The following is an 11,248-nucleotide window of genomic DNA, read 5'->3' on the forward strand; positions in this document are numbered from 1 at the left end:
CAATCTGGTATCTGAATGGGTTTTTGAAGCATTGCACTATCTTGCAGTTAAAAGTTGGGTTTAGGTAATTGTTTAGTTTATGATTTCAGATAACTCATGCCAGAGAACTTACATACTTAAGATGGAAAACTAAAGAACTCTACTTCCAAGTTGGCAAGTAACTCCCAATTATTAAGTTTTTTCACCAATTTTTGAATTGGGTAGGCTGGGAAGGTGTCACTGTGTGTACCAGTGTGTTAATTTGGACAAGGATAATAAATCATAGTATGATATCTGTTCCCCTCAGTGTGTAGGACTTGGGAAAGGAAAGTGTTGGATTGGGGTTGTTCTGACTTATTGAAATGATGTTGAATAGCAACAGTCTTGAAAATTTTTTTTAAAAGAGAGAGTGAGAAGAGAGAGAGAGAGAGAGAATTTTTAATATTTTATTTCTTAGTTTTCGGCAGACACAACATCTTTGTTTGTATGTGGTGCTGAGGATCGAACCCGGGCCGCGCGTATGCCAGACGGGCACTCTACCGCTTGAACCACATCCCCAGCCCCAGTCTTGAAAATTTTTAAAGCTTAATTTTGGATATAGATGGTAGTGTGCAGTTCTCTTTAAGAACTTCAGAGCAAAGAAAGAAGCTTAATGATCCTGAAGGGATTTCTTCTGATAGTAGCTTTTATATTATCAAGTAAGATCCTATTTTCAGTTTTGTGTGAGCAAGTTTTTCTAGTGTAGAAAAAATTTTTCCTTTGACAAAACAAGATGTAAAGGTATAAAATTTTGTGAATTGTATCTTAAACTTGTATCATAATTTTCAACATCCGAACCTGAAAATTATGACTTATGGTTAAGATGCCTTAGGCATGAGGTGTCTGCTCAGAATAGCAGTTTTCCCTGCTCCTTCCAGACTTCAGCCAGAACTTATGTTGAAATGCAAATGAAAGGATCCTGCAAGCTCAGTAGGAGACTGATCTGAAGCCTAAAAAAAAAGTAAATTGTATGGTATTTACTAATTACTGGCTGGTCATTTTTTTAAGACTCTTGCTTTTTCTTAGATTCTGTATTTTTTTGAGCTCATGATTTTGATCCTACAGACCTAGGTGAATGTTTTTCTGTTCAGTTCTATTTTTGATCAACTGTGGAGTTTTTAAACATTGCAATGGAGATTTCACCTGCGAAAAGCCACAAGACCTTTACTACTGTGTTATGTGTGCACACTTGTGTTATGTGTTGTATGTCTATATGTATATATGTCCGTATATCATATATATGATATACAAATTAACAGATATAAGGAGTGCTCATAAAAATTTTAAAAAATGGATCCAAAGATCTTTAATTCACGTGATTTAAATGGTTCAATTTAGGGGCTGGGATGTGGCTCAAGCTGTAGCGTGCTCGCCTGGCATACGTGCGGCCCGGGTTCGATCCTCAGCACCACATACAAACAAAGATGTTGTGTCCGCCAATAACTAAAAAATAAATATTAAAAATAAAAAAAATGGTTCAATTTAAATTGGGTAAACAGATAAAAATAAATATCTTTAAATTTAAGCTTACAAGTTTTTCTAGGTGTTCAAAAAACTAATAAAATATTAATGACTATAAAATGTCTAATATGCCTTGGTTTTAGGACTTTCCTTCCACAAGGAAAAAAATGACTAACACTGTTCAATACATTGCCTAAAATTTTGATAAAATAAGTAAAGTAAATTTGATATAGGATTACTCATTAATGAGTACTTTTGTTAGATATCTGACTTGATTTACAATCAGTCATGTGTTAAAAAGACAAAGATTTCTTAAAACCTAAGTTTACCCATAACATTGTGTTTATTAAGTTTTATTTCTTTTTTTCTAGAGCAAGCAACCAAAAAAATTAAACAACTGGTTAAATAAGAACTGTTATTTTAGAGCATTGTACTGTCATTTCTTTAAAAACTAAACTTGGTTAATATAAAAACATCAATGTAATTGTGATGCTATTAATGTGCTCATATCTTCCAGATATACAAGTCTGTAAGGTAGAAGCTTTAAAAAAGCATTATATCAAGCTGGTGTTCTAAAGTTGTATGCTAATTTTAAGCTTAAAAAACATATTGGAAATTTATTTACCTCTTATCAATAAGATATGTAAAGTTTTATGTTACTTTTTACATGGGGAACAATTTAAATGTATTTTTAAGTTAATGAGAGCCTAATCTATGTAAAGGTTAATATTGTAAAGCACAAAGTATCTTGCTACCTTTCCACAAAAGGTTAAAGATTTTCAGCCTTTCTTTAATTCATGTTTTAGATGTGACATTATATTGTGTTAGCTAATATTCATGTGAACTTGAGCAACAATTTATGTAAGCTTTGTAAAATGATGTTTAAAAACCAAAGATCAGCTTCATAACTAGAGCACTTAAGATTTATGAAGAGCCCTGCCTTACCTGAGAATAGGCTCTGTGTCCCATCTTACTACATGTGAGAATGACTACAAAAGCAGTAGGCCAGATTTTAGTTCATTTAAAGTTATTTTCAAAAGTTGTTTTTTTTCTGTCAAGATTACTAGGATCTCAAACAGGAGATATAATGTATAACTCAGCCAAAATTCAGAGTAGCTATTACACGAAATAAATATGTTTTTACTCTTGTTAATTTTATTTTGTAATTTCCTTGTAAATAATCTAAAGATCCCCTGTTAGTGTTTTGCAGAGGTGTTGCTTTAAGAAAACAACCTGAGTTAATTTAATAAGCCATCACCTACAAGACAGATAGGATAATACAGACCCCAATTAATAAAAAAGATAAATAATTGTATAAAGTTATAAACATTAAAGCCCAGTACTCTTAATATAAGGCTGTTGAAATTTATTTGCTGGATGTTTAAGATTAAGTTTTAAAATTAAAGTTAAATTAAAAGGGCCAAGAAAACCAATATTTGGCTCTTGCCCTCTGAGTCATTCTGAATCCAGGGAACTTCTCTAAAGAGCTTTTGCAACTCTGGGCCACATAACCTCCTGATCAAGGAGATTAATGAGACCACTGGAGAACAGAAAGCCAATCAGTGCATTTACTATGAAGCAATTTGGAGAAGGGAGACATCCCTGATGCTTCCAAGGGAAGCCACATGGTCAAGCAAGACCTGGACCCATCTTATCACAAATGGCACTAGCAGAACTGAGAAGCTGCTCTCAAGTTTCCCCAGGAATGACTCCCATAAAAACTCAGCTGAAACAAAAGTCAGTTTGACTGCTGCATCTTAAACATTTAGAAAAGACAGTTAAAACCAAAACACAGCCATTCTGGGCATTTTAAATAATGATAATAATAATAATTATTATTATTATTATTATTTAATGTATACACCTTATATTAGCCTCCCCAAATAAGTAAGACTAGAGGCTACAAAGAAGGATTCTCAGACAGAAGTGCCTGATAACTATAAAAAGAGACCATCAAGGGGGTTGGGGATGTGGCTCAAGTGGTAACACGCTAGCCTGGCATGTGTGAAGCACTGGGTTCGATCCTCAGCACCACATAAAAATAAAATAAAGACATTGTGTCCACCTAAAAAACTAAAAAGTAAAATTTAAAAAAAAAAAGAGAGAGAGACTATCAAGAGGAGCTGCCAGAGACAGAAGTTTTTAGTTTAAGGCCTACAGATATTCCTAACCTGCACAGGTAGGCTTGGTGTTTGCTAGTATGATTATCCAGCCCTGAGTAACAGAATTAAAGGTTTCTCTATTAAACACAGAGGTCATACTAGTAAAAGGATTTTACAATATCAGATGATATTTAATTATTAAACTGAATCTTATGGGAAAGGACATCTGTAACGCTAAAAGTTTAATGCTGTGTTTACATTCCTGATAACTTTAAAAATGTTAAAGATTTACATTCCTATATAAAGGCCTTGTCCACTCTTGCCTTATTATGGAGACAGCTTCTCCTGGTAAATATATATACACACACAACACACACACACACACACACATATAAACTTCTCAGCCTTCACACCTCCTGGTGAGAGGACTGCTACTATACAGGGACATGTTCCAGCTGCTGCAACATTTATTCAGTACTCATGGTTTTTGTTTCTCTCATAGAAGCACCATCCCCAGATGACTTTACAACCTATTCTTCCCCAACCAGACTTCAAACCCAACTGACTTCTAAAAGGAAACTCCCTCATGTCACCCCCTCTCAGCTCAGAAGAAGCCAAAACCATCGATGCCCCTCTTCTTACAACAATGGAGCCAAAAATAAATAGACAGTCAATATAAATAATTAATTAAGTCAGGTCAAATCAGGGAGACCGGTTTTGGGTGAATTAAAAAAAAGTTGGAGACTGTTCCCTGAGGGATTAAAATTCCCTCAGTGTTCTTCCCCTACCCTATCAAAGATTTGAAAGGGACACAAAAGAAAAGGGGGGAATAATAGACCCAGCCTGATTTTTCTCTTAAAATTGGGAGCCATCTTGCCACAAAGCCATGAAAAGATAATTTCGGCTTTACTATAAATTACTGCAAATTCTGAACTAGCTTGGAATGCCTGCCCATGCCTTGAACTCACCCATGCCTTCTTATGCTTGAATTCGGGACCCCCAAAAGACCACCAGAGACCAAGATCGATGTAAGCAGCAAAGAGGTGTTTATTGTGAGCTAGCTTGGTCTTCCGCGGGCACGCACACACAGCAACTGGTGATGCCGAGAGGCCCCGAGCCCAGGGTTTGCAGCAGTTTTATACATTCTTTGGAGAAGGCAGGGACTTCACATACATCATAGCATCTCTTAGCAAATCATCACACACTGTGGGAAAATCATAAAACAACTCTAAAACATGATTAGCACATTCACTGGCAGGAACAAGTTGGGTAAGGGTGATTGGCTAGTAAAAGAGGGGGATTAATTTGAACTGATTGGTTTAAGCCATGAGAGGAGTACGTGCTGAACTACATGGTTTCCCAACATGGTATCAACCACCATAAACTACTGGGGGGTCATTTGGCATCCCAGGTATTTCCCTGTCTCATGCTGATTGGTGGCTGCTAGGGGGTTGCTATGGGTCCCCACCTAGCCTGACTGATCAGGGACACCTGGCACAGCAGATCTCTCCAGTTATTTGTAGATAAACAACTTAGCAGGGTGGGAATTTGCCTAGGAGTGCTCTGTGGTCTTTCCAAGGACAAAGGTCATGTCCCTTCCTTGGATGAGCTTTGCTCTGAAGTAGAGGCTGGTTTTTCAGCCTGGCTCTCTCTCTGACCAGATAACAGCCCTCTCTGAAACTTTAGTGATGCCTCATAAATCTTGGCCTTCCCTGGCCAGATACCAATCCCCTCTGAGGCTCTAATGACCTTCATAAATTCTGATGTCGGGGCCAGCAAAAATGTAAACTAGCATTTGTGTTATGCTCCTCAAGAGTTTTGTTATATGTAACCCCCCTTTGTAACTTTCTGGGCTATAAAGCTGGGCTGCAAGAAAGCTGCAGGGCTGTCTTGTTCCTGCAGTTTTTGGTGGGAGAGGCAGCCCAGACAGTCAAAATAATAAGCTTGCTTTAATTTGATTTTAATTGGAGTCAGTGGTCTTTTCTTGCACGTCCTGGTCTAACACTTGCAATAAAGACTCTTGTGTGATTGCATCGGATTCGGCTCCTGGAGGTCTACTGGGGTCCCATGAATCTGGCATTACACCATCAACTTTGTGAAAGAGATTGTATCATTTACCACATTCATAGACAAACAAACTGAAGCTCTTCAAGCTCAAAACACTTGCCCAAGTGTTGAGAGCCACAGTTTAGTTGGAATGAGGCCTGGCATTTTGCTAAAGGGAATGGTTGAAAGGTGACCCTGCTCCAGAATAGGGCGGCTCAGGGATTAGGGCGGATCCTGCTGCCTCGCAGCTACTTTGGAGTTCTCGCGGGTTCCAGAGAATTGGCACACGGAGCCCTGTGGAGGGAGTGTGTTCCCGGGAAGTGTGTGTAGAGTGCTGGTGAGAATTCGGGAATAAAGAGTTGCTGTTTGAACCTACAAGGCTTTGTGGCGGCTCGGTTATTTTGTGCCCAGACAGACCGCGGCACCCAAGATCACATAAATAGTGAATAGCAGAGTCAGGATTCAATATCATTATCCATGAAGGAAATACAAATTGATTCTAAAATCCATATGGAATTGCAAAAGGCCCAAAATAATGAAAATAAATAAATAAAATCCTGAAAAAGAACGCTTTGTATAACACCAAAGGAGATAACACCAATGAAGTTCATGAAAAGACACTAAACATCATCAGTCATCAGGGAAATGACAATCAAGCTGTAATGAGACACCACTTCTTGTCCTAAAGTAGCCAGTGTTCTTTTTTTTTTTTTTTTTTTTGATACCAGGGATTGAATTCAAGGGCACTTAGCCATTGAGCCATATCCCTAGCCCTTTTTATATATATTTTTTGAGACAGGGTCTCACTAAGTTACTTAGGGCTTTGCTACATTGCTGAGGCTGGCTTTGAACTTGTGCTTCCTGCCTCAGCCTTCTGAGCCCGAGGATTACAGGCATGCATCACTGTGCCTGGCTATAGCCAGATTTGTGTGTGTGTGTGTGTGTGTGTGTGTGGGATGATACAGGGGATTTAACTCAGGGATACTTGATCACTGAGCCACATCCCCAGCCCTATTTTTTGCATCTTATTTAGAGACATGGTCTCACTGAGTTACTTAGTGCCTAGCTTTTTGATGAGACTGGCTTTGAACTCGAAATCCCCCTGGTATTATAGGTGTGCACCACTGCGCCTGGCCAGAAATTTTTAAAAATCAGATAATAACGAATGTTGACAAGGATGTGAAGAAATTGAAACTTTGGTACACTATTTGTGAGAACATAAAATAGTACTGCTGCTTTGCAAAATAGTCTGGCAGTTCTTCAAATGACATGGAGTTACCATATGATCTAACTAACAATCCCACTTCTAGTACATACTCATGGAAACCTTTTCATGAATGTTTGTAGAATATTATTCAGCTGTACTAAGGAAGGAAATTTTTACATATACTACCATGTGGAGGACTCTAGGTGAAATAAGCCAGTCATAAAGTGGCAAAAGTTACATGATTCTGCTTAGATGATGTAACTAGTATAAGCACAAATGACGCATAAATGATGAAGGCGGGAAGCACACCTCGGGTCAGCAAGCTCTTCTTTATTCAGCAGAGAAGTCAATCAGTCAAATACCTGGTATGGCTCATTTTGGGGACGGAAAATGGTGGCAGGCTGAAGCAAGGGTCTGGATTACACAGGCTTTTCTTAGGGTGAGAAAAAAGGGGAGTTCCTGAGGTTCATTGTATAAGATCCCTGAGGGTGGGACAGCAGTGTAAATATGAAATTTCCTGGGGCTTATTGTATTGGAGTCAACTGACCCATAAGGGTGGGGGGGTCAGGTGCCAGTCAGGTGAAGTACCTTTTGTATTCCTTTCTTCTGGCTGAGGCTTGGTCTTTTATTTATTTATTTTTTTAAGAGAGAGAGAGAATGAATTTTAATATTTATTTTTTAGTTTTCAGCGGACACAACATCTTTGTTTGTATGTGGTGGTGGGGGTGGGTGGGTGGCCGGTGGAGGAATACCTGCAGATAGGGGAAATGTCCTTGGATTTACTCTCCACATCTTTCACCTAAAGCAGTCAAATTCCTAGAGACAGAAAGTAGAATGGTGGTTGCCAGGGGCTGGAGGGAAGGTGAATGGGAGTGATTGTTACAGTGTTTAGTTTAGGAAAATAAAAAAAAAGTACCAGAGATGGATGGTGTGATGGCTGCACAGCCATGTGAGTATGCTTGATGCCACTGAGGGTCCACTCAAATGGTTGAGAGGGAGAAATTAATATTATATATATTTTATCACTGGGAAAAAAAGAGAAATGAAGCACTGATACATACTACATACTACTGATACGCTTGTATAAACCTTGAAAACATTATTTTAAGTAAAAGAAGCCAGTTGCATAAGTCCAGCTAGCCTATGATTCCATTCATATTGAAAATTAGAATAGGGAAGTCATAGAGACAGAAAGATTAGAACTGGGAAGGAAATAAAGGGAGAACAGGGACTAATAACTAAAGGGAAGAAGGTTTCTTCTTGAGGCTATGAAGTGTTCTAAAACAGACTGTGAGGATGTTACGTAGTAGTGAGCAATGAGTGGTGAAATGCAGGAGAGGTCACAGGTGTTCTTTAAATTACTTTAGGGTCTTCTGTAAATTACTTTCAAAGTAAACAAGAAAGCAAAATGTGACAGTTTGTAGAAAAGAGAACAAGCAAAAAGAGCTAATCAGGAAATATGTCAAGAGAAAATGATTAATCAAACTAACTTTTGATAGGGTCTATCAATGTTGACATGAAACTAGGAATTATGGCTAAAAGTATCTCCATTTATCTGGGGAGGAAGATTCCTTTAGTAGCTTAACATTGTAGTGGCACCCGCTCCTCCACAGAAAATCTTAATTAAGTGTCTCCAGAAATTCACTATAATTGATCTTAGGACTATCAGCAAAGGATCTCTGCAAAAGAGTTCAGTGTAGTTAAGCTTCCTATTTCCTTTTGCTCTATTTTACAATAATTAAATTTGGCCATAGGCCTGAAAGAGATCAGCATTCCAGGTACTGAACACCCCTTTACTAGTTTTTCACAAACATTTATGGACTATCTATTTCAGTAACAATGTATGTAATAGTTTGTAAAAAGTTTTCAAGCTGGAAGTGTGTTTGCAATGCAAAGTGAGATAAGAAAGACAAAGTTATTTTTTAATATTTATTTTTTAGGTGTAGTTGGACACAATACCTTTATTTAATTTATTTATTTTATGTAATGCTGAGGATGAACCCAGCGCCTAGCACATGCTAGGCTAGCACTCTACTGCTTAGCTACAACCCCAGCCATATTCTTTAATGAGGCCTCTGGCCTTGGGCCAGAGCTTCACAGAGATCTTTACATTTCAAAGAGAAGAGGATACTAATTGGGTCCTTGGTAACAGCTGGCCAGAGGAGAGAAGGAAGGGGAGAAGTTTTCCCCTTCTCAGGATTAACTTGCCCAGAACAGTGAAAGAAAGAACTGTTTTTGTAGTGAACTTCTGCAGACTGTGAACTTATGAGCCCCTCCCTTTACATGCTGGGTATAAAGTTCTGAAACTGCCAGGGGAATTAACTGATTACAGAGAGAGCTTTGCCTTCTGAACCTGACTGCAGCCAAATAAAACTGTTTCCTGCTGTCTTGCATATCCTCCTCATCTGTCTCCTACAACAATAGCTGGGTTTTATTTTTTTCCTTTTGTAAAAGGTAAATTACTGTTACATGTTACAACATTGGTGAACTTCAAAAACATACCAAATGAGCTGGGCATTGTGACGCATGCCTGTAACCCATTGGGAGGCTGAGGCAGGAGAGTCACAAGTTTGGTGCTGGCCTGGACAGCTTGGATTTGTCTTTCAAAAACTCTGTGTTCTGCCAGGCATGGTGGTGCTTGCCTGATATTTCAGCTACTTAGGAGGCTGAGAAAGAGGATCACAAGTTCAAAGCCAGCCTCAGCAACTGCGAGATGCTAGAAAACTTAGTGAGACCATGCCTCTAAGTACAAAATAGGGCTGAGGAGATGTGGCTCAGTGGTTGAGTGCCCCTGGATTCACTCCCAGTATCAAAACAAAACAAAACAAGACCTAAAAAAAACCTGTGTTCTCCATGGCAGGGAGCATCACAGCCTCTGGGATAGGAGTTCCCTGTGTTTCTTTGCTAGCATATCAGTAAAACAGGGGCTGGGGATGTGGCTCAAGTGGTAGCATGCTCACCTGGCATGTGTGTGGCCCAGGTTTGATCCTCAGCACCACATACAAACAAAGATGTTGTGTATGCTGAAAACTGAAAAATAAATATTGAAATTCTCTCTTTCTCGCTCTTAAAAAAAAAAATCAGTAAAACATTTTCCTTTTTCTCAAAACTTTGTCCTTGCTATTGAATTGACAATGGAGACTAGGAGGGAACTTTTAGTATCAGATCTAGCGACTTACTTGGATTCAGCCTATGTTTTTGGTACAAATATTTTGTTTTTCATTCAGAAACACATAATGTCGGGCTGGGATGTAGCTCAGTGGCAAAGCGTCTGCCTTGCATTCGCAAAGTCCTGGGTTCGACCCCCAGTTCCAAAAAAGACAAAAAAAAGAACACCACCAAAAAAAATAAGATTAAAAAAAAAAAAAAAGAAACACATAATGTCAGGTTGTTTGTTTTTGTGCATTAGCAGCCAGTAGTAGTCATTGCCTAGATGATGTATTATTTATTAAAGATTGTGAAATGCAAATTTTCATCTTTTAATATTTCAAAATAGGAACATTAATCCTGACATTGAGAAAAAACAGACTTCTAGTTGAGATTGAATGCAGTAATCATAGTTGTTATTCGTTGAGCTGCTACCAAACTTGGTCCTTGTCCCTAATGCCAATCCAATAATGAGGAAAAGGAATAAAGTTTTATTTTGCTACAAAGGAGAAACACAGGGTATTTCTGTCCCAGAGTCTGTGATTGTGATTCTAAGGGTCAGAAAACAGGATTTTTAAAAAGGTGATTCAAAAGCTGTGCGCTGTCTAGAGTCACACTTTACTAGTTAGCTGTTTCTTAGATCTTCTGGTGCCAGTTTCTGGATTCTTTTATTCCTGTGGTGTGTGAGCTCAAGGACAGATAACTTGGCCTAGAAGGGGAAAAAGGTTAATCTTGCTTCCCCCATGGTTAGGGAGGGGAAGAGAGAGAGAGGTGAAAAAAAGTGTCAGTTTTAAAATAAGCTGTGGTGTGGGGGGAGGGTTGTGGTTCAGCGATAGAGCGCTTCCCTAGCACACGCCGGCGCTGGGTTCAATCCTCAGCAACCCATAAAAAATAAAATAAAGGTATTCTGCCCACGTATAACTAAAAAACAAGACAAACAAACAAAAAGCTGCAGGGGCAGATCAGCAAGGGTAGGTTCAAAGCATGGAGCGGACCCCTATTACAGGGCTACTTTTCTTCAGGTGCTGCACACACTTGTGTGAAATAGCTACCAATATACATACCTGGAAAATAAAACAATGATGCAGAAATAAATTGCTTAGCATCACACTGCTAAAAATTGTTGTGGTCAGGATTTGAACCCAAGTCCATCTACCCAACTCTAAAGCTTGTATTCTTCCCACTACTATTCTAAACTATTTTTTGAATACTACTCTAGGCAAGGGACTTGCTGTAAGCACTTGCCCTAAGCACTCTATTAGACAAC

Source organism: Marmota marmota, unplaced genomic scaffold, assembly GCF_001458135.2.
Source record: "Marmota marmota marmota unplaced genomic scaffold, marMar, whole genome shotgun sequence".
NCBI classification, from domain to species: domain Eukaryota; kingdom Metazoa; phylum Chordata; class Mammalia; order Rodentia; family Sciuridae; genus Marmota; species Marmota marmota.